We start from the raw sequence: 26043 nt of genomic DNA on the forward strand, positions 1-26043 counted from the left end.
GTGCGCAGAGAGAAAACTTTGCTGGCGCTGCTTGCGCTCGCACATGTATTGACCCCCACCTTTCCGTTTCTCCAAACCAGTATTTTCCCACAAAACGCAGCGAAACCGGGTGTGACGTCATCGCGTGCCGTAATCTCTCACAGACAACTTTAAACAATCCTAACTTTAACTAGAATGCTAACAAACGAATTACTAAGCGAAAATATTATAAACTAAATAACTGCCATAAAGGCAGCACAGTGATATTGCTGATGTAATTGTCTTTTATGAGCATCTCAAATCTGTCAAAAGAAAGCTGAGATGAAATATTTTAATCTGCAAAGGAATGGGCAGACCGGTTAAATAACAAAAATTGTACTCAAAATTGGGAGATAAGTAGATGCAAGATGGTGGGAAGTGAACGAGGAAAGGACAAGTGTGAGATACAATTTTAGATGAATGAGAGAGAGCCAGAGATCTGCAGACTGACAGACAGATAGGTAGACAGGTGGGCAGAGAGACAGCCAGAGAAACATGCGTAGAATGTAGGATTGTGATAGTCCTCTTGTATCTCCTAGTTTGTGGTACAGGGTCAGAGTGTAGGGTTTATTCTGTACCTGTCAGTCTCTGATACAGTGTGAGAGTGTGGGATTTACTCTGTACCTGTCAGTCTCTGATACAGTGTGAGATTGTAGGATTTATTATTTACACGTCAGTTTATGATGTAGTGTGAGACAGTTGGTTTTATTCTGCACCTGTCAATCTGTGGTACCATATGTGGGTGTGGGATTCAGTCTGTATAGTGTGAGAGTGTAGGGTTCAGTCTGTATAGTGTGAGAGTGTGGGGTTCAGTCTGTACTTGTCAGTCTCTGGTACAGTGTGAGAGTGTGGGGTACGTTGTGTACCTGACAGTCTCTGGTACAGAGTGAAAGTGTAGGGTTTATACATCTTTTACATTTTATTTCCACAACTCAGGCATTGAATCATCATATACAATTATCTACATGTTTTGTTCCAACTACATTTTGCAGAACTGTATTTTGCCATGTGTAGCTGATATGTAAATTCATTTTACACATTTCCAGTTTGAATGATACTAGTTATGTTGCAATAGTATGTCAGAAGTCACTGAGTCTAAAACGGGGCCGCCGGCCTGTGATGTCCATACATATATCTGATTACTAATGTACACAATTGGATTCAGTACAATTGTTCTCAGCACATGCACACATCTGATTACTAATGTACACGGTTGGATTCATTTTGACTGTTCACAGAATCAGAATGAGATTCAGAATCAGGTTTTATGATCACCAGCATGTGAAGTGAAATTTGTTAACTTAGCAGCAGCAGCAGTTCAATGCAGTACATAATCTAGCAGAGAAAGAGAGTAAAAAACAATAAATGAAGTAAGACATAATAAATAAACAAGTAAATCAATCATGTGCATTGAATAGATTATTTTAAAAATATGTGCAAAAACAGAAATAATGTATATTAAAAAAAGTGAGGTAGTGGCCAAAGCTTCAAAGTCCATTTAGGAATATTATGGCAGTGGGAAGAATCTGTTCCTGAATCGCTGAGTGTATGCCTTCAGGCTTCTGTATCGCCTACCTGATGGTAACAGTGACAAAAGGGCATGCTCTGGGAGCTGGAGGTCTTTAATAATTGACGCTGCCTTTCTGAGACTCTGCTTCCTGAAGATGTCCTGGGTACTTTGTAGGCTATCACCCAAAATGGAGCTGACTAGGTCATGTATGCATCTGATTATTAACGTACACTATTGGATTCATTTTGATAATTCTCGGCAGAGTGAAAAATGGATTACGAATCGTTCAGTAACACAGGAAATAACTGTTGAGTTTAGATTTGAAAGTCTCTAAGGTATTACTCTCAACTGCACAACAAGGTAATTTGTTCCATGTGTTCACAACTCATTGTGTAAAGAAATGCTTCCTGATGTTAGTCTGAAATCTCTCTTCAACCAGTGTCCTTGTTGATGGATTAATTTTGAAGTCGCAGCTGGTATCACCTTATTTTTACATGAAATCTTGAATACTTTTGTCATCTCTCATTATAGGCAAAATTAGGCTAAAACGATTTAATTCTTTCAATCTTTCTTTATAGCTCGTACCCTGCAGTCTTGGAATGAGTCTCGTCACCCTTCCTGAACTCTCTCATTTGCCTTCCCCTACCGCACAAAATATGAAGTTCAAAACTGTACACAGTACTGAAGGTGTGGCCTCACAAGCGCATTATACAGCTTAAGAGGAATGAAAAACACTGAGCACATTATAAAGCCGAACGTCTTATTAACCTTTCTAATCACTTCTGTGCATTGTCTAGATGTTCATAGTGATGAGTCCACCAAAATGCCCGAATCCTTCTCATACAGTGCACGTTCTACCTCAAGACCCTCATTGTATATTTATATCTAATATTTCTACATCCTATGTGTAATATTTTACATTTTTACATTGAATTTCATCTACCATTTATCTGTCCACATCAATATTTTGTTTAGATCTAACTATTGCTTCGGTTGCTTGAATGTTAGCAGCCGGTCCCCCTAATTTTGTGTCATCTGCAAACTGAATTAGTTTATTTGTTAAGTGCTTTTATCTAAATCGCTAATTTAAATTTTTTAAAAACCAGAAGTGGCTCCAAAACTGATCCCTTTGTAACCCCACTTTTGACATCTTTGGGGTTTGAAAATGATTCACACACCATAACTTTTTTTTCCTGTTTTTGAGCATTTTCTGCACCCATTCGCACAACTTGATTATTAATCTGGCATGGGGCACCTTGTCACAAGCCTTCGCAAAGTCCAAGTAAATGATATCAACCACTCTATTAATAGTTAACAGAAACTTTTTTCACCTCTCTAAAGAACAGCAGCATGTTAATAAAACATGATTTCTTTCCCCATTCTGGCTTTCAGCTAATATGCTTTTTCTTATCAGCTGCTTTTCCAACTAATTCCTTGTTAGTCTTTTATTATCTTACCTACTATACACATTATGTTTAATGGTCTACAGTTAGCAGAGTCAATGCGGTCACCCTTCTTATATAGCGGGACAACATCAGCCCATTTCCACTCGCTAGTCATTTCACTAGTCTTCGCTAAATTAAAAAAATATATATATATACCTGTTAGGGGTTTGAATTTTTAATCACAGACTTCTTTAAATATCCCAGGATATAGGTTGTCTCACCCTAGATATTTATTAACTTCCAGTCTTTTCAGCTGAAGCAGGATCTTATTTTCTGAATCTCCAAGTCACTTAAAACAACCTTATTTTTATTTTGACTTACTGGCATATTGTTACAACTTTGCAGGTGAATACTGTAGCAAAATATGAGTTAACAGTATCTGCTATGTTCTTCTCTGCATCAATGAACATCCCACTATTATCTGTAATAGACTTAACTTCCTTTTTGACGGTCCTTACACTACTAAAGCGTATTAAAAAATCTTGGCATCAATCTCAGCATTATCAGCAATACTTTTCTCAATCTGCCTTTTGGCAATCCAACTTTCTCTCTTGACAAAAGCTCTTGTATTTTCATATGCTCTATGGTTAACATCATTACTATTTTTTGTATTCCTTATATAGCTGTCTTCTCTGCAGTGATTTTATGTCAATCTTTAATTCATCCACAGAGTTAATCTATTGCTTTTATTGCTTCTTCTGACCTTGCATATGAACATTTTGTTGCACTGCATGCATTACCTCTTTAAATCGACCCATTGTTCCTTCAATGACTCAACGTCAAGCATTCCCATCCGGTTTACTTTCTGAAGTATTTGCCATATCTGCACAAACTTTGTCTTTCTGAAATTCAATTTAATGGCTTTGGTTTTTCAGTGAGATACTCCTTCAAAATGGTTCGAGACTAACAATGTTATAATCACTTGTTCCTCAAGGCTCAACAACAACCTTACTCAAAATACTATCCTGAATTTCACAGAATATCGAATCTAAACAGGCTCCTCCTCTTGTCGGTGCATTAACATACTGGGTCAAAAAATAATTCCGTGTATTGTGGTACTACAAGTTGAAGCAATAACAGTATTCAGAATAAAGCATAACTGTTGCAGAGAACGTTAATTGTAAGTTACAAATCTTTAGGTGGTTGATTGTAAGGCCAGTAGTCTATCATATAGAATTGGTCTTATGATATTGTGATACATTTTGTCATTAAACCCTGTGGTGAGTGCACTTAGGGTGATTTTTTAATCATTCCTGTGACTTTGCAGTTTTTTTTCCCGTAAGGGAGTGCAGATTTGAATATCATTCCAACGAGTTAGTGGGTACTTGACATATAAAGGGGACATGGGGATATTGATTTGGGGTTCTAATAAATTCATGTTGAATATTGAATGGAGAAGTGTGGCTAACATATAAACATAGAAATATACAGAACATTGCATGCCATTCGGCCCACAATATTGTGCTCACCATGTAACCTACTCCATAAACTGCCTAGAATTTCCTTACCACATAGCTCTCTATTTTCCTAAGCTCCATGTGCCTATTTAACAGTGTCTTAAAAGATCCTGCTGTATCTGCAGCAGAGTGAGATTCCTCCTGCTAATTTTAATGTTGGTGTATTGGTGTGTCCCTGTGGTGCAATGATCAAGACTGTGCACAGCACTTAAGGTGTGGCTCCACTTGTGTTTCTACTGATCCAGCAAATCTCCCTGTTCGGGCATTCAGTACCTTCACCTGACAAAGGCAGGCCTCCATCCATATGTTAAATGGCCAGATAAACTAAGCCCCTTATTACAAATGTGGAGCAACTCTGAGGGGCTGAAGGGTACAAAGTCACCCCCCCCCCTCCTTTTTGAGAATCGCAAGATCGCTATTATTTCGGGTCTGAGACCCAGGAAATGAGAGAGATACACAGCATGTCAGGAAATGAGAGAGAGAGACGCAGAATACATAACAAGGTGGAATGTCTCCTAACAAAGTGGAACGGAACCACTGATTACTGCCATTGCATCTTGGAGAAGGAATTGTGTATTGAGTACTGTACTATTCATTGAAACCCCTCAGGGGACAACCAGAGTGGTCTGGTTGAGGGATTGCATCATCCTAACCTGATTGACATCTGAGACCCCATGAATGAGGATAAAAGAGGGGTCTGGGGAACACCCCTCAGACACACCAGGAGAAACGCTAGAAATCCAATGACAGCGTTTTATAGCGAAGCCAGTGAGAGCTTGTGTGTGTCCTCCCTTGCCTGGGTGGCGAGCTCATCATGGAAGAATGGTTTAGCTAAAGGAGAGGTCACACTTGAATGGCCACAACAACGAGACACCGATGGATCGAAATCATAAAGGAAGGTTGGCAAAACTGTTCCCATTCTTCTATCTCTCTTTCTCTCCAACAATTGCAACACAGCAACAAACAAACGACGGCAGCCTGTATGAACTGAAATGAACTTTAGATTTCCATCAGACAATTCATTATCCCCTAGACAATGATACAGCTTATTTCTTATTGATTATTATTATACCCCCACTTTTAGGTTTAGTATTGACGATGTATATTATCTGTATATTTGCATTGATATTATTTTTGTGTATTTTTGCTAATAAATACTGTTAAAAATAGTATCATCAGACTGCAATGGACACCTCTATCTTTGCTGGTAAGTAACCCAGTTATGGGGTTCGTAACACCCTATCTTCAGAGACCTGTCTTCATGTTTTCCAGGGTCCCTCTGGCCCTCTGTGGTTCTTCATATTCCAACATTTGTTATGTACCCCCGGCCTTGCTTAGAGTCTCCACAAGCATTGCCTCACTTCCGCATAAATGTAAAACCTCCAGATTTAAATGGAAAAGTTTCCCTTTATTCATCCATCTATGACCTTTATGACTCAAACATCACTCTTACTTTCCTATGCACCAAGGAAAACAAAGTCTCACAAAATAACATAGATCATACAACTTTACAGCACATTACTGGCTCTTTGGTGCACAATCTTGTGCCGACCATGCAACCTGCTCTTGAGGCAGTCTAGCATTTCCCTAGCACAGAGCCCTTTATTTTTCTAAGCTCCATGTACCTAACTAAGAGAGTCTTAAAAGACCTTATTGTATCTGCTTCCACCAATGCCTCTGGCAGTGCATTTCACACACCCACTACTCTCTGTGTGAAAAACTTACCCCTGACATTCTCTCGGTACCTCATACCAAGCACCTTAAAACTGTGCCCCCACCGTGTCAGCCATTTCAGCCTTGGGAAAAAGCCTCTGGCCAACCACACGATTAATGCCCCTCATCATCTTATATACCTCTATCAGGTCACCTCTCATCATCAATTGCTCCAAGAAGAAAAGGCCAAGTACACTCAATCTATTCGCATAAGGTACACCCTCCGATCCAGGCAATATCCTTGTAAATCTCCTCTGCATTCTCTCTATAGGATCCACATCCTTCCTGTAGTGAGGTGAACTGAACTGAGCACAATAGTCCAAGTGGCGTCTGACCAAGGTCTACTAGAGCAGTATCATTACCTCACGGCTTTTAACACACCATATGCCTTTTATCAACACTGTCAAACTCCACAGCAGATTTGAGAGTCCTATCAACAGGGACCACAAGATGTCTTAGATCCTCCACACTGCCAAGAGTCTTACAGTTTACAGTAGTATGCAAAGGTTTGGCCGCCCCGCTCAAAATTTCTGTTACTGTGAATAGCTAAGCGAGTAAAAGATGACCTGATTTCCAAAAGGCATATAGTTAAGATGACACATTTCTTTAATATTTTAAGCAAGATTACTTTTTTTATTTCCATCTTTTACAGTTTAAAAATAACAATAAAGGAAATGGGCCTGAAGCAAAAGTTTGGGCACCCTGCATGGTCAGTACTTAGTAACCCCCCCTTTTGTTAAGTATCATAGCTTGTAAATGCTTTCTGTAGCCAGCTAAGAGTCTTTCACTTCTTGTTTGTGGGATTCTCACCTATTCTTCCTTGAAAAGGGCTTGTAGTTCTGTGAGATTCTTGGGCCGTCTTGCATGCACTCTCTTTTGAGGTCTATCCACAGATTTTCAATGATGTTTAGGTCAGGGGACTGTGAGGGCCATAGCAAAACCTTCAGCTTGTGTCTATTGAGGTAGTTCATTGTGGATTTTGAGGTGTGTTTAGGATCATTATCCTGTTGTAGAAGCCATCCGTTTTTCATTTTCAGCTTTTTTACAGAAGGTGTGATGTTTGCTTCTGGAATTTGCTGGTATTTAATTGAATTCATTCTTCCCTCCAACAGTGAAATGTTTCCCATGCCACTGATTGCAACACAAGCCGAAAGCATGATCTATCCAACCCCGTGCTTAACAGCTGGAGAGGTGTTCTTTTCATGAAATTCTGTACCCTTTTTTCTCCAAACATACCTTTGCTCATTGTGGCCAAAAATTTCTATTTGAACTTCATCAGTCCACAGGACTTGTTTCCAAAATGCGTCAGGCTTGTTTAAGTGTTCCTTTGGAAACTTCTGATGCTGAATTGTGTGGTGAGGACACAGGAAGGGTTTTCTTCTGATGACTCCTCCATGAAGATCATATTTGTACAGGTGTCACTGCACAGTAGAACTGCGAACAGTGCACCACCACTCCAGAGTCTGCTAAATCTTCCTATAAGTCTTTTGCAGTCAAATGGGAATTTTGATTTGCCTCTCTAGCAATCCTACAAGCAGTTCTCTTGGAAAGTTTTCTTGGTCTTCCAGACCTCAACTTGACCTCCATTAACTGTTAAGTGCCATTTCTTAATTACATTACAAACTGTGGAAACGGCTACCTGAAAACGCTTTGCCTTCTTATAGCCTTCTCCTGCTTTGTGGGCATAATTTATTTTAATTTTCAGAGTGCTAGGCAGCTGCTCAGAGGAGCCCATGGCTGCTGGTTGTTGGGACAAGGTTTGAGGAGTTAGGGTATTATTATAAAGCTTTGAAATTTGAATCGCCTGGCCTTTCCTAATGATGACTGTGAACAAGCCATAGCCCTAACAAGCTAATTAAGGTCTGAGACCTTGGTAAAAGTTATCTGAGAGCTCAAATCTCTTGGGGTGCCCAAACATTTGCATGGTGCTCCTTTCCTTATTTTCACTTTAAAATCGAACAAAACAAATATAATACACTAATCTTGCTTAAAATATTGAAAAGAATATTTCATCTTTAACTTTATGACTTTTGGAGATCAGTTGCTCTTCTAGTGACTTAACTATTCACAGTAATAGAAATTTTGACCGGGGTGCCCAAACTTTTGCATGCCACAGTATATTATATTCTTTCTTCAAATTGGACCTACCAAGATGACCCACTTCTCAATTATATGGGTTGAAGTCCATTTGCCACTCATCAGCCATTTGCTGCATCCTATCGATGTCCTTCTATAACCTCTGACAATCCTTCAGATTATCCACAACACCCCCAAACTTTGTGTCATCAACAAACTTACAAATCCACCCTTCTACTTCATCATCCAAGTCATTTATTAAAAAAAAATAACAAAGAGGAGTGGTCCCAGAACAGATCCCTGCAGAAGATACTGCTCACTGACCTCCAGGCAGAATACAAACCATGTGCATCCATCCTTTGCCTTCTGTGGGCAAGCGAACTCTGGACCTGCAAAGAAAGGTCTCCTTGGATCTCATGCCTCCTTACTTTCTGAAGGAGTCTTGCATAGGGAACCTCATCAAATGCCTTACTGAAATCCTTATGTATTACATCCACTGCTCTACCTTCATCAGTGTATTGTTACATTCTCAAGGAATTCAATCAGGTTTGTAATGCACAACCTACCCTTGTCAAAGCCATGCTGACTATCCCTAATCAGATTTTGTCTCTCCAAATGCTCATAAATCATGCCTCTCAGGATCTTCACCTTTTGCATTGTAACTCATCCTGGTGACTGCAGTTTTGCCCTATCGTCTGCCTCTGCTTCCTAGCAGTATCTGTTTGTAACTGCACTGTCTCATCTTCAGCACTATCACTCTGGCTCTAATCTTCATGCCAAATTGGTGTAAACCCACCGGTACAACTCTGGGCAACCGGCCCACAAGGGTAATTGAGCCTATTCGCGTTCAGGTGTTACCTGCCCCTTTTGTACAGGCCATATTGTCCCCAGAAGAGATCTTAATGATCCAGAAATCCGAACCCCTGCCCCATGCACTATTTGCTCATCTGCCAAATCCTCCTATTCTTAGTGTAACTGGTGCATGGCACAGGCAGCTGTTCAGAGATGTACACCTTGGAAATCCAGTTTCCTAAATTACAACGCTCTCAAAAATCACTGGTCAGTTCCTCTTCACCATCTGTGCCTATGTCATTGGTGGCAATTTGTAACAGGGTTTCTGGCTGCTCACCCTGGCCCTGAGACTCGCATGGCACAGATCGGAGACATCCTTGATCTTGGCAACAGGGAGGCAACATATCATCAGGATGTATCTATCATGTCCACAGAAGTTCCTCTCTGTTCCTCTGACACACAAATTCCTATCAACTCTGCAGTCCTCTTCAACATTCTAATCTTCTGAACCACATCACCAGAGTCAATATCCGAAATCCAGTCGCTGTGCCTTACATTGCTAAGTAGTTAGCAGTGACATGACTCGCAAAACTCGTATTTCATATGTGTGACTACGTTTTCTCTGCTGTCTGGAAAGACCCATTAAAAAGAGTCATGTTTCTTGATTGAACATCAGGTGGCAGGTACCAAGGTAACTCATCTTAAGTATTAATTTTCGTGGTCCCTCAGAAGACTGGAAACATTTTTATGTATTTTTATTTCACTTATAAAATGGCGGCAAATGATATTACCATTTAATTCTTTCGCTTAATCTGAATAGCACTGCACAGCTTATGTATTAATTTGCACCTTTAACATAAACGACGTTCATCGCATTAACAGGATATATTTCTAGCTCCCTCAGTATGTGATGACAGCAGAGGAAGAATCAATTTTACATGGAAAGAGGGAAACAGCTGTTGATACGTTGAGCTTTCACCAATACCTTCGAGGTATTGAGTCTCATCGACTCTACAGTAAACTTTCATGCTATTATGAGCGGAATTCTGAGGTGACTTACTGCTCAGGCGGGGGTGGGGAGAGAGAGAGAGGAAGAAAGAGGGAGGGAGGGAGAGCGAGAGAGGGGGAGAGAGAGGGAGAGGGGGAGAGAGAGAGAGAGAACACAGGGGTGACCGGGTCTGGTGGGTCATGGCTGTTACAGTCACGGTGTAATGAAAACAATATTCTAGTAACCTGGCCTGTTAAAGTCCTCGTGAGGGTCTCCATGCAAATAGTCACATATGTGCTCCTCTCCATAGATGTTACCTGTCCTATTGAATTCTGCCTGCGTTGTGTTTGTGGTATGGTCCTGCCTGTGTGTCTTGTTTGTGTAGTTAAGCATTTCTGGCATGCCGTTGTGTTAACAACAGTAAAATGTGTGTAGGTTAGTATTATATTAACGTATAAAAATGGATAAAACACCTCAATCAAATCTCCATGTAAAATTAAAACATTAAATTAACCCAAATAAAATTAAGAGTTTCAATTAATGCCAACGCTTTTTTCATCGTGCAATAACAGGAATGATACAATGGACTGCATATGCACTTAGGATATCAACAATACTCTGAGTGTAATACAATCACCACAGCTCAGAAAAAGAAAAATAAGCTACATTATAGTTGGGTGAAGGTGGACCTACAAAGAAAGGTCACTGATCAGGTGTAATCAAGTGGCAGTCAGAATTGGATTATTATTTTTTCCCTTTATTTGATGTTGTGAACACCAGAACTGCAGGATCTGTCCAGCACTGCAGTCTATAATAATAAGAGGAAAGAATGGAAAACTGAACATAAGTTACAGATGAATGACGGGCAAAAATGGTCATTCCTAGCAAAATGATCAGTGGGGCACACAAAATGCCTAAGGAACTCAACAGGTCAGGTACCATCTATCTGGAGGAATAAATAGTTGACTATTTTGAGACATCCTTCATCAGGACTACAAAGGAAGGGAAGGAAATTGGAGGAAGAAGCTAGGCTAGAACGTGATAGGGAAAGATAGGTAAGGGAAGAAGGTGGGTGGATAGCAAAATTAGATGAAGTGGGACTCTGGGAGGTAATAGTTAGAAAAGGCTAAGGGTTGAAGAAGAAGGAATCCGATTGGAGAGAGGGGTGGTCCATGGGGAAAAGATAAGAAAGAGCCCACTATAGAGGCGATAGGCAGGCGAACTGAAGAGGTGAGTCAAAATGCCAAAATTCTCGTCACATACTGGTGAAAATAACCCTGATTCTGATTCTGAAAGTGTGTGGTTCATTCTGTACCTGTCAGTCTATGCTACAGTGTGAGAGTGTGGAGTTCATTCTGTACCTGTCAGTCTATGCTACAGTGTGAGAGTGTGGAGTTCATTCTGTACCTGTCAGTCTCCGATACAATGTGAGAGTGGGGTTTATTCTGTGCCTGTCGGTCTATGCTTCTGTGTGAAAATGTTGAGTTCATTGTGTATCTGTCAAATCACTCTGTAAAGAATTGCTTTTTGATGTTAGTCTGAAATCTCCCTTTAACCATTCTCCACGTTTCCTTGATGATGGATTAACTTTGAAGTAGCAGTTGACATCCTACTTACCTCTACCCTTAATGATTCTGAACACCTCTATCATACCTCCTCTCCTTATATGTCAACTTAGGCCAAATAGATTTAGTTCTCTCAGTCTTTCTGCATAGCTCACACCTGCAGTCCTGCAATGAGAGTACCGTAGTCACCCTTTTCTGATTTCTTTCCAGTGCCTTCACATCCCTCACGAAATATGGAGATCAGAATTGTACACAGTTCTCTAGTTGTGGCCTCACAAGTGCATGGAACAGCTTAAGGAAAAGTCTCTAGCTCTGAACCCCTCTGAGAGCATTATTTAGCCCAATATTATATTAGCCTTCCTAATTGCTTCAGTGCATTGCCTAGATATTGATAGTGATGTCTTCCAGGAGACTCAAATCCTACTCATATAATGCACTTTCTTACTCAAGACCCCCCATTATATATTTATATCTAATATTTCTACTTCCTATATGTAATATTTTACATTTATTTACATTAGTTTTCACCAGTCATTTATCTGCCCCCATCAGGACTTTGTTTAGATCTACCAGTATTAATTCTCCTGCCTTAATGTTATTAGCCCATCTCTCTAATTTTGTGTTGTTTGCAAACTTCACTAGTTTATTAGTTCTGTGCTTCTCCAAATCATTAATGTAAATAAAAACAGCAGCAGCCCAAAACTGATTCTTGTGGAATCCCACTTTTAACATCTTGCGGGTGTGAAAATGATCCTCCCACCATAACTCTTTCCTTTCTGTTTTTGAGCCAATTCTGCAGACATTCGCATCCCATACCCTGAATCCCTACATCCTGTAATTTGCATATTAACCTCTTCTGGGGTACCTTCGCAAAATCCTTCTGAAGCCCAAGTAAATGATATCACCTTTTTATTGTTATCATAAATGTTAGTTCCCTCTTCATAGACCTGCAACATATTAGTAAAACATGATTTACCCTTTCTGAACAGATACTGCCTTTCTGTTAACAGAAGACCATAAGAATATAAGACATATGAGTAGAACTAGGCCATTTGGCCCATCAAGTCTGCTCCAACATTCAATTATGACTGATCCTTTCTTTCTCCTGCACAAACCCATTTCCAGGCCTTTTCCCCATCAGCTTTGATGCCATGTCCAATCAAGAACCTATCAATCTCTGCTTTAGATACACCAAACAACCTGGCCTCCACAGCTGCAAATGGCAAAAAACATTGAACCAATCTTCGTGGGTGCGCTTTCTGCGGCCTAGGGTTGATTTTGCCGTTTCATTTATAGCATTTTTGAAGTGGCTCCATTTCTGGATTGAGTTACCTGTGAGTGGTTGGTTTGTTGATAGTTTCTGTTTAAAAGTATTTTGAAATTCGCGTAGACACGGAGGGTGCTGAAGTTTGGAGGTGTTAAAGGGTGGCCGTACTGCCTTTGGACGCTTTTTGTGAGATTGAACGATGTGTAGCTTGAGGGTGGTGTGGAGGAGTCTGTGGTCCGTCCAACACTCTGCTCCTCGCATAGCTCATGTGATGACTACGGATGTCACGTTGACAGACAATGACATAATCGATCAGATGCCATTGTTTGGATCTAGGGTGCATCCATGTTGCCTTGAATTTGTTGGCCATTCTGAACACTGAGTTTGTGATAGTGGGGTCATAGTCTTCACATTTGCTGAGAAGCAGAAGGCCATTGCTGTTCATCTTCCCGACTCCGTGTCTGCTGAGCACTCCACTCCACTGATCATGGTCTTGGCCGACTCAGGCATTAAAATCTCCCAGCAAGATCAGCTTATCACTGGCCGGCACTGAGCGCAGGATGGAGTCAAGTTCGGTGTATAACTGCTCTATGGTTTCAGTTGGGCTGGTCAGGGTGGGAGCATAGGCACTAATAATAGTTGCATGTCGATTTTGGCTGAGGGGCAGACATAGCTTCATCAATCTTTCACTGATGCCAACAGGCAGGTCGGGGAGCTGTTTCATCAGGGTACTTCTTATGGCGAAGCCCACTCCGTGGATCCTGTCTTCGTTCTGTGCCCTTCCTCTCCAGAAGAAGTGGTAGCAGCTGGCAAGCTCAGTGATGGATCCCTCATCTGCAACCTGGTTTCACTCAGCGCTGCCGTGTCAATGTTGTAGTGAGCAAGTTCTTTACCAATGAGAGCTGTTCTCCTTTCAGGTCTTGCAGTGTTTTCCTTATCCATTAAGGTGCGAATATTCCATGCTCCTAGACGGAGAATCTTTTTCTTTTGATTTTGATTTTGACTGTAATGATTAGGTCATCCATCAGTCGCGGTTAACTGGCTAGATGTTCTAGGGCAGGCGATGTTTAGTCCACCTTTTCTAGGCCCCTCCCTGATCACAGGGTGGGCAGCACTGTCCTAAAAAGGGCTGCCCAGTCACCCTGGATGCTGCTAGACTCCCCTACTGTCCTGGGTTTAGAGGAGAACAACCATCTGTCCAAGGGCCGCCTACGTGCAGGTTTGCAACTGCAAATCAGTGGTCACCTCCACCTGTTGGTTCGCTGCTCTCTCATTGCCATAGGACTTTTGAAGAGAGAAAGAAGATGAAGATGCACAACACAAGGACCTGTGCATGGAAGATATTATAGTGAAAAAGCCTTAGCACGGAGACAGTCCCACTCTCTCGGTCTTGGAGGTCAGCACCCACTGGCACGAAGATCGTTACAGATGGTGGCCTGTTTGGCTGCAGGAGTTGCTGGACAATAGATTGATGAAGTCCTCCCTATTGACTGCCTATGGGACTCCGGCTCTGGATTTCTTCTCAGGGTTTACTCCCATAGCCTTTCCCATGATTGGGTGTGGCCACAAGGCAGCGGAGGTTTTAAAATCAGAGTTTTCCTTCTCCTAGGTGGACTAACAAGCCCCACCTGCCCAAAGCATCTGGTTTTGAGGTGCCAGAGACCCACCTTTGCCCCTTCTCCCGTTGGTAGGAACAGTTCTGCCACGTGAAGGCCGGGAGCTGGACTTGGTTGACAGAGGCTATTTGAGACGTAAGCCATGTGGAAGCACTTTATAGGTAGTGAGAGCTTATCCTCATTACCACCTCCGGCTATGTCAACCTTGGAACCAATGGTGTAGGTAGTGCACAATATAAAGCATTTCTTGTAACTCTCTATTTTCTTCTCTGAATTAACGATAAAGTGAGTCTCGGTGGAATTACCGAGTCCGGGTCCATTTGTTCAAGCGAAACCAAATAGTTGCAGCATCCACCTATCATGGTTATTCTTATTGGGTATCAGTTTTGTGGAACAACAATACACACCATTCAAACACTCCCACACAGAGATGCGTGGAAAGTTACATGTTTATCACAGAATAGTGTTTGATTGAATGGTCCGGTCTTGTTGCTATGGATGCTCTGCTGCAAAGTACCTGAAGATTAGTTCAATGTAACCAGTGACATTTTCTCTGTGGTATCGATTAAAATGAAAAACAGATTTAATCAACAAATTCAACTGCTAGAATGAATCTCAAAGAAGTTTTACACTGTTACACTGCAAGAGAGATTGGAAGATGCAGTGTGAACCCCAATTCTTACATTGTTCCAGAGACTGACACATTTTTAAAATACCTTTGAATTTTCTTAATCTCAGTGATAACATTTCATGTTCCATTCTGGTATTTATAATTCCCTCTCTAGGAACATAGAACAGCACAGTACAGCACTGGAAAAGCCATTTGGCCATGATATTGTGAGAACCATGATTCCAATTTATTCTAAATGCCCTCCCATGTATCATCCATATCCCTCAATTCTGTTCATATGCATGTCTACCTAAACACCTCTTAAATCCCACCAGACTATCTGCTTCTATTACTACCTATGGAAATCCATTCCAAGCACTTATCACTCCCTGTAATTTAAAAAAGAAACTCCTCTTCATATGGCCTTTAAATTTCCCCCTCCAACCTTAAAAGCATATCTTCAGATCCTTCGGTATTTTACATTTCTACAGTTAGAATAAGATTCTGACTCTGTATCCTATCCATGTCTCTCCAAATTAAAACAAAAACCATGTCAGATCTCCCCCCAGTCTCTGAGGTCCTAATGAGATCACAAGTTTGTCCAACCTTTCCTTCGAGCTGCTGAACTTGAATCCAGGGAACACTCTGGTAAAACGTCTGCATCCTTTCCAGAGTGTCCATCCTTGCTGTAATGGCATGGCCAGAACTGCACACGATACTCCAAGTTTTGCCTGCTTCAAACTTCACGTTGCTGCAGTGTGACTTCCTTACTCTGGTACCAAATAGCATTGAGAAACAGACTCGATGTACCAAATGGCCTAATTCTGTGCTTATGTCTTGTACTCTAATGGAAACAAGGCATTTGGCCAAATGTCCATGCTGACTGTGTTGCCCAGAGGGAGAGGGAGATTACTATTAAATGCAGTTCATATGCCCACTTCTGTGATTCAGCAGCTCATTCCAAATTCCAAATATGCACAAATCTTTGTATGAAGAAACTGCCCCTTATTCCATTTTAACTCTCTTGTTTCCCCCCATTAATGTTCTGTGCTGTTGATTTCAACCCTCATCCCTGGGAAAATACAATGGTCTTTCATCCTGTCTATCACTTGGCTGCCCTCACTACATACCTCAGTCAGATGACCCTTCAATCTCCTACGTTCCAGGGAATAAAATCTTTGTCTACAGAACCTTTCCTACTATCTCCACCCTCTGTGTCTAGCCCAGGGGTCGGCAACGTTTACCACTGAAAGAGCCAATATGGACCCATTTCCCACAGAAAAGAAAACACTGGGAGCCACAAAATGAAATAACACTGCATACAACGGGTTTTTTTTGCCTTTATGCTATGTATAAACAAACTATAATGTGTTGCATTTATGAAATTGATGAACTCCTGCAGAGAAAACGAAATTACATTTCTGCATGCAACAAAAACATTTTGAACTCCGAAAAAAAGACGTTGGGTTGAAGGTTACTCCGTAGGTAGCCTACCTTAGATCGAAGAATTAAAAGAATGCGCGCACTGGCGGGTGTCAGGCATTGGAAGTTGTGATGTATATTAATAGCGATAAAAAAACACGTTGTAGCGGTGTGCTACACGCAGCGCTAAAATAAAGACTGCAGTCAAAGGTAACTTTATTCGAACTAAACAGCCTTGCTTTAAAGCCTCCCTCAACCCGTCCCCGTGGGCGCGGATGCTCCAAAAGACACGTACTCACAAACCCCCGTAGACTATCTCCCTTAGCCGGAACGGTAGCTAATTGTGAGCCGGTTCGGTGTCTCCGCAAAGTTTTCATATTGTACAAGATCACCATAATCTTCAAATTTCGAATTACATTTCAAAAGCTAACAAACCACGGGGAGCCACATCACAGAGATCAAAGAGCCGCATGTGGCTCTGGAGCCGCAGGTTGCCGACCTCTGGTCTAGCCAAAATCCTAGTAGATCATTTCTTCACAGTTTCTAGTTTTGTAACATCTTCCCTATAACAGGGTGAAAGCGCTGTACGCAGTCATTAAATACAGACGATAATATGCAGATGCTGGAAACACAGAGCAACATACACAACATGCTGGAGAAACTTAGCTGGTCAGGCAGCATGTGTGGAGAGGTATGCACAGTTGACAGTTCAGACCAAAACCCTTCATCTGTACTCGAAATGAAGGGGGATGAAACCATAATCAACTGGTGGGGGGAGGGGATGGAGTACAAGCTGGAAGGTGATAGTTGAAGCCAGTTGAGGGGAAAGGTGGATGGGAAAGTGAGAAACTGGAAGGCGATACATGGGAAAGATAAAAGGGCCAAAGAAGAAAAAGGCATGAGCCCCAGATATGCCTGCCTTTTTGTTGTCTACACACATCAGTCCATGTCTCAAGCCTTCACTTGTATAGAACTCCAACTCTTTCTGTGTCACTCTGAAGTGTATATTGGTGCTGCTTCATGCACCCATGATGAACCTGTCAATTTCATCAACTTTGCCCCCAACTTCAACCCTGCCCTTAAATCCACTTGCATCTTTCCAATTTCACAGTATCTCTATCTCTATCTCTGGAGACAAACTGTCTATTGATATCATTTATAAACTACTGATCACAGCTACCTTGTCTATACCTTGTCCCACCCTGGGTCATGTAAAGGTACCGCCCTTTTCTTTGTATCTGCCACATCTCTTCCCAGGCTGAAGTTTTCCTTTCTGGAACATCTGTTGTGTCCTCTCTCTTCAAAGAAAGGGGTTTTTAATCCCTCTCTCATTGCTTCTATCCTCAGCCTCATATACCCCCTCCATTTCTCAGACATTACCCCCTTGCCCCATCTTCTTCCTGTCAGGGTTAGAGGTACCCTCGTCCTTATGGACCAACCCACAAGAGTCCATAGCCAGCACATCATTCTACGTTAAGTCCACCATCCTCAAAAGGATCCTGGCACTAAACACATCCTTCCCACTCTCCACTTTCAGCAGGATCACTCTCTCCGTGATTCCCTTCTCCATTCATTTATCCCCACTGATCTCACTGCTGGCACTTCACCATGGAACCGGGACATATGCTGCACCTGCTCCTACACCATCATTCGGGATCCCAGAATCATTTCAGAAGAAGCAAATCTTCACCTACAGGCCTGTTGAGGTCATTAAGTGTATCCCGTGCTCACTGTGTGGCCTCCTTCACATTTGGCAATGATTCCACAGATTCACCACCCTCTGGACTGAGAAATTTTTCCCATCTCTGTTCTAAAGGGATGTCCTTCTACTCTGAGTCTACGCTATCTGGTGCTGGACTAATCCACTACAGGAAACGTTCTCTCCACGTTCACTCAGCACTTCAATAGGTTATGACGCAATTGTTCCTCATTCTTCTAAACTCCAGCAAGTACAGGCCCAGAGTCATCAAATGCTTCTGGTATGTTAACTTTTTCATTCCTGTGATCATTCTCGTGAATCTGCTTTGGACACTCTCCAACAAAAATGCATCCTTCCTTCAATAAAGTACCCAAAATTGCTGACAATACTCCATGTGCAGTCTGACCAATGCCTTCAAAAGCCCTGTTGGTTTTTTAAATTTGAGGTACATAAATTCATCTGGGTTATTGATAGTGTGAATGGAAACGTATTTTTAGCAAAGAGCAATTGGATCTGGAGGGCAGAGGTTTAAGGTGAGGGGGCAAGATTTAAAACATGAAGGACAAGGACATGAAGGTGGTGGGGTTATGGAACAAGCAGAAAGCGGAACTGGTTGAAGCTTGTACAATAGCAGAATGTAAAATGACACATGGGCAGGTATGCGGATAGTGAAGGCTGAGAGGGATGTGGGACAAATGCAGCCGGATGGGTCCAACTTAGATGATTTTGGTTAGTATGGAAGTGGGGCCTCTATTTTCATATTTCTGAGAAATAGTATCTAATTTTAATTCTCATATTCTAATGTAATCTTCTCCCACGGTTGTAATTTCTATTTTCTGTCCATGTTAAGGACTTTGCATTCAAAGTCAACAAAATCTCCTCCACAATCACCATCAGCACTGGTGCACGTCAAGGCTGTGTGCTTGGTCCCTACTCTACTCACTTTATACCTGTGATTGTGCGGCTAAGTACAAATCCAATGCCATATTTAAGTTTGCAGATGACACCACTGTTGGTGGATGAATTAAAGGTGGTGACAAATTTGCCATCAGGAGGGAGACGGACAATCTAGTTGAATGGAGTCACAACTACAACCTCTCACTCAACATCAGCAAACACAAAGAATTAGTCACAGACCACAGGTGAAGGAAACAAGGTCCAGAGTGAGTCATCATCAGGGTTTGGAGGTGGGTCTGTCCCAGGACTATCCATAACTGCCATTATAAAGAAGGCATGGCTACAGCTGTACTCAGAAGTTTGATTACAATCGGCAAGTCAAATAAAACTTTGACATACACAGTGGAGAGTATCCTGACTGGTTGCATCATGGCCTGATATGGAAACACAATATCAGGAATGGAAAGGTCTGCAAGATGTAGTGGATACATCCCTGTTCATCACAGGCAAAGCCCTCTCCATCATTCAGTACATTTACAAGTAGCACTTCTACAAGAAAACTGCATCCATCATCAACAACATCCTTCATCCACCTCATCATCTCTTCACAATGCTGCCATCGGGAAGGACCTTTGAACTTCAAATATGTCTGTGTTGTCATCACTTCTGGGTCTTCTCATTACTTTTGTTCCTCTTCCGGGTGCATGAGTTTATAAGTTGGTTAACCCTTTCTATACCAAAGGGTTGATTTTAGAATTATGGCTCAGACCATTAATTTTGTGTCTTGGAATACTAATGGTTTAAATCATCCAATTAAACGAAAGAAGATTTTCAAAGTATTCCGAAGACTTAATGCTCATATCATTTTTGTACAAGAAATTCATGTGAGGAAGGAGGACAAATTTCGTTTTTTTTGATTTTGGCGGGGTCAACAGTATCACGCAAATTCGAATGCTAAAGTAAAAGGAGTTTCAATTTTTATTGACTCCTCTATTCCATTTGTTCAACAAGATATTTTTTCGGATCCGAATGGTAGATTTTTGTTAATTATGGGTTTACTTTGTAATAAAAAGGTTGCTTTGGTTAATGTTTATGCTCCGAATGTGGATTGTCCTGACTTTTTTAAGTCCTTATTTACCTCTTTACCCAATCTAAACGAATATAAGTTAATAATGGGTGGTGACTTTAATTGTTGTTTAAATCCTCTGATGGATAAATCTTTATCTATTCAGACTTTACCTAATAAGTCGGCCACTTGTATTAACTCTTTTTTGACTGACAATGGAGTTTTTGATATTTGGAGATTCCGGCATCCTAAAGACAAAGAGTTTTCTTTTTTCTCACATGTTTATCACTCTTATTCGAGGATTGATTATTTTTTGTAGACTCTTGTTTTATTCCATTGGTAATCGGTTGTAACTATGATATTATAGCTATCTCTGATCATGCTCCATTATTACTTTCTATGAAATTTTCAGATACAGCTTCTAATGCCAGACAATGGCGATTTGATTCTACCTTGTTGCAAGACTCTGACTTTATAAAATTTATGGAGGAGCAGATCGGCTTCTTCTTTTCAACTAATTCTACAGATGATATCTCCTGCGGAACACTTTGGGACACTTTTAAAGTGTATATACGTGGACAGATTATTTCTTATTCTGTTGGTTTGAGGAAACGTACTAAGATGGAAACTCTTTTATTGGTTGATAAAATTAAAGAAATTGATAAGAAATAATCGATTGCTCCTAGTAAGGAGCTTTACAAACAAAGGGTTGAACTTCAAATGGAACATAGTTTATTACTTACATCCTCAATTGAAAATCAATTAATGAAAACTAAATCTGATTTTTATATACATAGCGATAAATCTGGTAAACTGTTAGCTAGTCAATTGAAGAATGCTTTGGTTAAACGTCAAATCACTAAGATTGGTCAGCAGAATGGGAATCTGACAGTTAATCATGATGAGATAAATAAGGCATTTCAAGACCTCCCTGTATCAATCTGAATTTCCTCAAGATCACAATACCATGTCTGATTTTCTTGGGAAATTAAATTTTCCAAGATTATCATCTGATGATCTTTTGATATTGGATACTCCTATTACGGATGTAGAAATTAAAGGGGCTATTTCCTCAATGAATTTTGGGAAAGCACCGGGTCCAGATGGTTATACAGTTGAATTTTTAAATTTTTTTTCCACTACTCTTTCCCCTTGGTTAGGTAAGGTTTTTGAGGAAGCCATTAGATTGGGGAATTTGCCACAATCTTTTTATAGAGCTTCCATTTCTCTAATATTGAAGAAAGATAAAGACCCTACTAACTGTGCTTCCTATATACCTATATCTTTATTGAATGTAGACTCCAAGATTTTTTCCAAGTTACTGGCATCTAGATTGGAGAAGGTATTACCCAAAATTATTTCAGATGATCAAACCGGTTTTATTAAAAATCGTTATTCTTCTTTTAACATTAGGAGATTGTTGAATATTGTTTATACTCCCTCACATGACACTTCAGAATGCGTGATTTCATTAGATGCGGAGAAAGTATTTGATAGAGTTGAATGGCCTTACTTATTTAATGTGTTGGAGAAGTTTAATTTTAGTCCGATATTTATATCATGGATTAAATTGATTTATCATACTCCAGTAGCCTCAGTGTTGACCAATAATCAAAGATCTCCCTTTTTTCACCTATTTCGGGGCACTAGACAAGGATGTCCTCTTAGTCCATTACTATTTAACATTGCCTTAGAACCTTTGGCAATTGCCATCAGACAATCACAGGATATTTTGGGTATTAATCGTGGGACAGATATTCATAAGTTATCTTTGTATGCAGATGACTTATTACTATTCATTTCTAACCCGGAGAAATCCATCCCAGCAGTTTTATCATTATTGGCTCAATTTAGTGAGTTTTCTGGGTATAAGTTAAATCTTAATAAAAGTGAATTGTTTCCTTTGAATAAACGGGTCCCAATTTATGGAAATTTACCTTTTAAATTAGTTAATGATTCTTTTACTTATTTAGGGATCAAAATCACAAAAAACCATAAAGATTTATTTAGATTTAATTTTTTACCCTTAATTGATCAGATTAAAGGTTTGTTTAATAAGTGGTCACCTTTATCTTTATCCCTAATAGGTAGGATTAATGCTATTAAGATGGTTATTTTACATAAGTTTTAATATATTTTTCAAGCGATACCAATTTTTATCCTGAAATCTTTTTTTACTAATGTTGACTCTAAAATTTCTTCATATATATGGCAGAATAAAAATCCCAGGTTAGGTAAAATATATTTACAGAAGACAAGAAAGGAAGGCGGGTTAGCATTACCTAATTTCAGATTTTACTATTGGGCAGTCAATATTAGATATTTGTTATGTTGGTTGAAAGATGGGGGTGGATCTTTCGGCCCTTGTTGGGTGAGTTTAGAAACTAAATCTGTATCAGCTTATGCTCTGGGTTCTATTTTAGGGACTTCTCTCCCTTTTGCTCTTTCTAAATTGCCGAAATAAATTGACAACCCGATAGTTAAACATACTTTGCGAATGATGGTTTCAATTTCGGAGATTTTTTGGGTTGACTCAATTCGTTGTAAATAGTCCTATTGTATCTAATTGTTTTTTCCACCCTTCCATTATAGATCAAGCTTATTCGGCTTGGAAAACTAAGGGATTACTAAGATTTTCTGATTTATTTTTAGTCAATTGTTTCATGTCTTTTGAGCAATTATCCAACAAATATACCTTGCCTAGATTTCATTTTTTTTAGATATTTACAGATTAGACATTTTTTAAATTCTGTACTCCCTATGTTTCCAAATTTTGTGCCTTCAGATATTTTGGAGAGTTTATTTGAATTAGACCCTTTTCAAAAAGGGCTTATTTCAAAACTTTATAATATAATTATGAAGATACGTTCAGAGCCTCTTTATAAGACTAAAAAGGATTGGGAAAGAAAGCTTAGTCTTATTATTTCTAGTGAGAATTGGGATAGAATTCTTCAATTAATTAATACATTCATTAATACAATTTAAGGTCGTACATAGGGCCCATATGTCCAAGGATAAATTAGCTCATTTTTACACTCATATTAGTCCTATTTGTGATAGATGTCAATCTGAAATTGTGTCTTTAACTCATATGTTTTGGTCTTGTTCATTTTTGGAGAAATATTGGAAAAATATTTTTGGGGGAGTTTCAAGATGGCGACGTAGACATCTGCCTTTTAGGCACTCTTCATTTTTGAAGCTATAATCACCCTTTAATCAAATCTTTTCGTACTTAATCATATGGGTTGATATTTATGATTTATTTTTCTTTTTAAAAATAACACTGGATTTAATTTTTTCAAACTTAAAATGTCTGTACCTAAGAAATCGTCTAAAGACCCTATAACTCTCGATGCAATCTCCAATCTTCTGGATACTAAACTGGATACTAAACTTGCAAGTCTGGAAAACAAACTTACTGTGAAAATATCGGAGCTTGAAGAAGTCATTAAATCATTTGATATCAAGCTTCAATCGCAGGCAGCAGTTATTGAATGTCATGAAGAAAAGTTTGCGGCTCTTGACAAGATAATTTGTGAAAAAATACGTACAATCGAAACTTTGGAGGAGAAGGTACGATTGACCGCTAAAATAGTGGAGCAGTACAAGTTTAAAATCACCGATCTTGAAAACCGGTCTCGCAGACAGAATTTGCGTATTATTGGATTTCCCGAAAATCTCGAGTCTGGTGACTTAACTGAATATTTCTCTAATTTATTGTGGGAAATTTTTGGCGAGGACACTTTGCAGGTTAAACCTACTATCGATCGTGCCCACAGAGTTTTGAGATTTTCGGCTGCGAAAGACAAGCCACGAGCTGTGATTGTCCGTCTCCATTATCCTCGGGAGAAAGAGCTTTTAATTCGATCAGCTCGTCAGAAAGGTATGATTTCTCACAGAAACAACAAGTTTCGTATTGTGGAGGACTATTCATTCGAGGTAATGAGGGCGAGAATTGCTTTTAAACCGGTGATGGCGGAGGTTCATTCGATTGGACTTAAACAAGCTTAAAGATATCCAGCAAATCTCAGAATTACGTTGAGCGACAACAGTCAGCGTTTCTTTAATACTCCGGAAGAAGCGAAGAAATTTGTTGAAGAATATCGCTCTTCTTGTACAACTTGAACTATGTGTTATGTGGAAGAACTTTTGGAGAGAAGACGCCATTCCGTTTTAGGCTTTAACTTATGAAGCTGCGGTATAGCTTTTTATTTTGGTCTGTAGACCTGGTTTTTTTTTATTATTATTATCATGATTTACAGATGCTTTTTTAACTTTACTATAATCTCTTTTTTCTTAATTATTTTTTTCCCCTCTGGATTAGATATACATGTTAAGACTTTGTAATAATGATTTTTTAAGATGTCGTTTCTTCTTCCCATAAGACTTTGCTTTCCATAAGCGTTTATTTGCCTGTATTTGAGAATGGGACAAATGTTTTGAATTTTTGAACTTTTTTTATATATATATTGTAATGGTTATTGAACCCTTTTAAAATTCTATTTTGATAACCTTTTTTTAAAAAAATAAGATTGGTGAATTTACATCTATATTTTCAAAATGTCGTTTCTTCTTCCCATAAGTCTTTGTTTTTGAAACGTCATTTCCTTATATTTGAATATGGATTTTTTTTAAAGGCATATTACACTATTTTAAACTTCAAAGGTTGTCCTTTTTTATTAATGATTTTTTGCTTTTTTATATTATTTTTTCATTTTGATTGATATATATTCTTTTTGTTTACAACCCTGTATTTATATCTGGGTGTTATATAGTTTCTGTTTTCTTTCTTTTCATGAAGTCGCCATCTTGAAAATGGGGCTAATATTAGTGTTAGTTTGTGTGCCTGCCGCTTGGCTTTTTTCCGTGGGGTTCGGGGAGCGGGTAGGGATCTTCTTTCATGCTTTTGCTTTTTATTTTTTTGCTTTTAGTTTATGGGCCGACTTTAAATTATTAATATTGTTGAGGTGTCATGTTCTCCGGTTGCTCCTGAATCATTGTTCCTTCTTCCTGATTTATGGGTTATGTGTCTTTTTAACCTTTTATGATATACACAATTAGTATTGGCATGATGGATACGTCTGTTAACTTTATCTCTTGGAATGCTAATGGTTTAAATCATCCGATTAAATGTAAAAAAATATTTAAAGTATTCCATAGACTAAACGCTAATATTATTTTTGCACAGGAGACCCATATTAGGAGGGAGGATAATCAACGATTTTTTAGGTTCTGGAAGGTCAACAATTCCACTCGAATTCTACCGCCAAAATTAGGGGTGTGTCTATTTTTATAGACCCTTCAATTTCATTTACACATCATGAAATTATTTCTGATCCACAGGGCAGATTTTTGTTGATAACTGGTTCACTTTTTAATCGAAAAGTGGTTTTAGTTAATATTTATGCTCCAAACTTTGACTGCCCTGAATTTTTTAAACGTTTATTTACTTCCCTTCCTAATCTAAATGAATATATGTTGATAATGGGTGGAGATTTCAATTGTTGTTTGAATCCTTCAATGGATAAATCTAAACCTATTCGAATTCTTCCGAATAGATCAGCCTCACTTATTAATTCTTTTATGGTTGATTCGGGAATCACTGAAATTTGGCGGTTTTTGAACCCTAAAGATAAAGAATTTTCATTTTTTTCACATGTATGTCACAGTTATTCTAGAATTGATTATTTTCTTATTGATCATCGTTTATTAACAGATGTTATTGATTGTAAATATGATTCTATTGCTATTTCGGATCTTGCACCTTTGAAGTTATCTATCAAGATTTCGGACTTTTCGAATAATACTAGATCTTGGAGACTTAACGCTACTTTGCTTCAAGATCCAGAATTCATCACCTATATAAAACAGCAAATTGACTTGTTTTTCTCAACAAACTATA

At 39.4% G+C, this 26043-nt stretch overlaps 1 protein-coding gene across 1 annotated transcript in view; it reads left to right on the plus strand.

Moving 5' to 3' along the window:
- The window catches only part of LOC132394268 (zinc finger protein 420-like), a 74780-nt gene extending 54852 nt beyond the window's left edge, over positions 1–19928 (plus strand). Inside the window, exon 3 of the mRNA XM_059970189.1 lies at positions 19029–19928. The gene's annotated coding sequence lies outside the window, so the exon portion shown is untranslated. The remainder of the gene's footprint in view (positions 1–19028) is intronic.
- The last annotated feature ends 6115 nt before the right edge of the window (positions 19929–26043 follow it).

The sequence above is a fragment of the Hypanus sabinus genome, chromosome 5 (assembly GCF_030144855.1).
Source record: "Hypanus sabinus isolate sHypSab1 chromosome 5, sHypSab1.hap1, whole genome shotgun sequence".
Taxonomy (NCBI): Eukaryota; Metazoa; Chordata; class Chondrichthyes; order Myliobatiformes; family Dasyatidae; genus Hypanus; species Hypanus sabinus.